Source organism: Hipposideros armiger, unplaced genomic scaffold, assembly GCF_001890085.2.
Source record: "Hipposideros armiger isolate ML-2016 unplaced genomic scaffold, ASM189008v1 scaffold_18, whole genome shotgun sequence".
Taxonomy (NCBI): Eukaryota; Metazoa; Chordata; class Mammalia; order Chiroptera; family Hipposideridae; genus Hipposideros; species Hipposideros armiger.
Genome location: NW_017731368.1, coordinates 14,364 through 18,752, shown reverse-complemented (window position 1 = coordinate 18,752; position 4,389 = coordinate 14,364).

Sequence of the window (4,389 nt, the reverse complement as noted above, 5' to 3'; positions counted from 1 at the left end):
CAGGAAAGTGAGTTAAAAAAAATTATATATTTATATATGAAATAAAAGGCTGGCACAGGGAAGCGGTGATGAGGAGAAATATGGAGATGGTAAATATAGCAGCACATGACTGCATGATTCTAGGAGGACGTGAATCAACAGAATGAAGGTTACAAAGCAAACTTGCTTAAAAAGATATGGTCTTATCTCACTAAAACATCTCTAAATCAGAAATCAAAACACCAAAGGCTTAAGGGTAAAAACAGTTCTCAAATGAATGTCATTCAAGTGAAAAGCACCAGATGATCCATGAGGACTGTGCTATCATTATACAGTGAAATGTGCCTTCATTCTGAGAAATCCAGAAGCAATGTTAATTCACCAACACTGCACACCTAACCAACACAATGAGTCTTCTCCAAGCCAGAAAGTAAGCGTTCAGGCTCTTCCACAGATTGGGTCCTAGGACCACTCCTCGGGGCCTCTTGAGCCTGCCACTCTTGACACTGGCTATCCATGCTGAGGAAACCTCTATTTTTCCTTCCTGCATCAGTCAGAAGTCCCTAACAACCACCCTACACCCCCTTCAAATATCTTTCTCCCTTAACCTCGCAAAAGGAAAGTTAAATAGTGCCACAGGCGAAGAATCGGTCTTTTCTCTGACCCAAGCCTCCCTGAAGAGGGTGGCATGAGAAGAAGAGGAGCACTTAAGTTGTTCCCAACAGCGGTCTCTTGCTTCCACAGCCATCCACCAAAGCATCACCTCTCATCACTCCATAATCTGCAAGAAGAATGAGTCCAACCCCAAGAATAGCCCTACAGCTCCCAAGGTGTCTAGGGCAATGCTAATTTCTTTTCTTGACCTCCTCCTCAAAGACAGACACTGGGTATCAATCACATGGACCCAGGTGACAGCCCCAGAGACGACTACTGCCCACTGCCTCATAAACTGCAAGGATGTGGGAGGGCAGAGGTAACAGTATTGATAAGTAACTATTAAAGTAAACCAGTTTTTGCTTCAGATTTACAGTTCAACATGTAACATTCAAGAAGCGTGAGACAGTATCTGGTAGTGACCTGTAGTGAGAGGGGCAGTGATGAAATGAACCCATGGAGGAAAAGACGGTCTACAGCCACCAGTACCTGTAATATACCAACAACTTGACAACGTCACCTCCCTGTCTACTCAAGGATAAACTACATCTGGTTTCATGACAGCTAAAGTGGAACAGAGTATGCATTAAGGGAGGGGTTGTCTAAAGTAGCAAAAGGCCACAAGAATAAAAGAACAGACATTATTAAGAAACAGATCCAGGGCCAGCCGAGTGGCGCGCTGGTTAAGAACTGGCTTGGGANTGTCCATCCCAGAAAGACAAGAGGACCTTTGTGCCCAGGGAGGGGAGAGCTCCCTGAGTCTCACAACACATCACTCACTATTTAATGGCCAGTGCTGGCTTCGCACGTATCTTGTTACACATTGATATGGCCATCAGCTCACTTTCTTAATTTGGAATCTGAAATCTGGATCATGAAACACAGGCTCACAAGATCTGTCCAAAATGTTGTGTTAGAATCTAATTCTGTGGATGAACCCAAACGAGTCCAGGAAGGTATTTTAGGAGCATTCTTGGTTGGCTGAAGTACCCAGTTGGTAACATGAGCCCTCTCCTTCATATCTAAAGAATAAAGCTTCCTTAGTGAGTGGTCCAAAAAAGTAAAAACTAAAATGTATTACTTAATGAAAAAAAGGAAATCTTCCTCGATTCCTGACTCAACTCCAGCAACATTTAGATAGTTTGGGATCCAGGAATATGGTTTTTCATTTTTTTAATTCTCTAAGACTTTTTTTAGAGTTTGAAAAACAAAATTAGAGGAATTTAGGGCCAGGCTGTTGTAAATTACTAATAAATTTCCCTACAGAAAGAATTCCAAAACTCTTCTCTTCTCAATCCCTCCTTAAGTCGATTTCATGGTCACCCAAAGCCCCAAAGCAGCCCACACCCCTCCCGGACAGACCACAGGTCACCTGACATGAAGTCCCTCAGCCGCCCTCTGTCCCCTCTCCACATCTAACCCTGACTTCTACCCTGATCTGAGGAGGAAGAAGCCCTCCCTCCACTCCTGCTCTGGACTCAAGTCCACCCAAGGGCCTTGTCACCACAGCTGCACTTTTCTCATCCCCACTCCACTCACATCCACCCTCACTTGTCTTCACTGGCTTCTCACCTTCTCTGAAGGGATTCAACTTCCTCAAACCTAACAACTTCTCAACATATACAGACTTTAGATCCTTCCCCTCTAGACTTGTGAAAAGGGTCGCCTCAACCCGGTTCCTGCACCTCCCAGTATTCAGCCATCACCTGCCTACTCATCCGCTCAGTCTCTCTTCCTCTATCACAGACAGTCTGGCTCCTGCCTACACCACTGCACAGTGGAGCAGCTAATGGTGTATGCTCTGGAACCACACTGTCTTCGCTGAATCCAAACCCCACTGGCGGTACAACTTGACTGAGCAATTTACTTAACCTTGTAGGGTAGTTGCAAGGGCTTAAAGCGGGAAATGCACATGCATGTATATATATGAGCTCTTTGGTCAGTGCCTGGCACATATTAAGTGTCCCAATGAATGTTTGTTTGTTGTTCCCATTACGACTAAAACCTTCCCAACAGAATACGAAGTCCTGAATAGCCAACCACAGGGCTTCTCCACAGTGACTGACACTAACCAGTTTCTGCCTCCACAGGGGCTGCTGGTCTGACCTTCACCTAATGGCTTCTACATCTTTCTTCTAGACATCGGGGTTCCTAGAGCTTTTATTTCTGCCTTCAGGTTTCCTCTCATCCATAAATCTTGAACTCTCAGACCGCTCTATTCACCTGTACCACAGAAACTTAAAATCCCGTAATTCTAAAACTAACTCAAAGCACTTCTAGTTCCACACTTCTCCAGTTCAAACATCTTTTAGGTCTCCCATTTCTATGGCTTCACACCCAGTTAACTACTGTTCCCCGCAAATCTGGGGTCCCCAGTGCTCCCCACCCACCCTTCACTGCACTCACCTACTGCAATCCCCCTTCCTCCTGCCCGTCACATCTCTCCAGCTCTCTATGGCCCTGTTGCTTCCAGAGCTCCACACACTGCCCACGTTACAGAATCATAACAGAAGCAATGACCATTTACTGAACATTTACCCAATGCCAACTTCTCTGAATCTCTATTTCTTGTTAAATGAAGTGGCTTAATTAAGTCAGCAGCTCCTACTTACGTAAAACGTTTTCCAAAATACATATGCCTCAACCCCACCCAGGGTCCATAAAACCAATCTTTACAAAATGAAGCTCACACAGGTGGGTTTTGGAAAGGTTCCCAGGAATTGTGAAATGCACCCCTAATGAAGAACCAAGATGCACAAGATGACCTCTGAAGTATCTTCTAGTTCTCAATTCTACTTTTCTATAATCATAGATACCCTATCCACGGACTCCCAATGACAGAACCAAAAAGGTGAATCCAGTGTTACCGCTGACCTTCTCTACGACATAAAACGGTCTTGTTCTCTAGGACTTAAACAATGTGACCTTTCAAATTAGCGTAGTATTTGTTTCTAGACTATTCAAAATTCTTCTTGAATACATGTCTGTTTTTCATGAGAAATAGCTTTTAGCCAATATTGCCTTCAAAAATATAACCAATCAAAGAAAACCAAACCTCTAGTCATACTTTAAGAAGTTAATCTAAAAACTACAATAGCAGAGTAATATTTTTTAAAATGTAATTAAAACCTAAGCCTGCTGTCTTGATATTTCAACATATTTTGCAAATTTTAAACTCCTGCTTTTCCTCCTTTTGACATTTGTTCCAGGTATTAACTATCCTTAAAAGCTACAGGTTCATTTCAGAGTCATAAATGCTTGTGTTTTTCTTTTCTCACTGGCAGAATCTAACTCACACATATTTTAAAGTTTTAGGGGGAAAAACGGCCTTTCAGGAATCACTGACCAGGCTTACAGCAGGTGTGTAATCAGTAAAGACTCTTACCATCCGCTTCTAGGCAGTGGAGAACACACAGGAAGCACAGCACACAGTGTGTCCCAGATTCCAAAATGGAGTGGAGAAAAAAGAGCATTATTCCCTTGTTTTTTTAATATAAAGTTATGGTTAACTAAAACTAGTTGAAAAGTACTAGCTTTTCAAAATCTAGGAACAATGATCAATTACTAATCTTTGGTTTTGTAATTTTCCTAAAAGTCAGTATCGAAGTTGACTGAATTGATTATTAAAAACAATACAGATACCAAAATTCCAATGGATGACATGAGTTCTGATAAGCCGAGATGATACGGCTTATCTCTGCTCTCTTCAAATGCCTGAAGGCAGGCAGACTAGCAGTCCCGGGAACCATATATTCA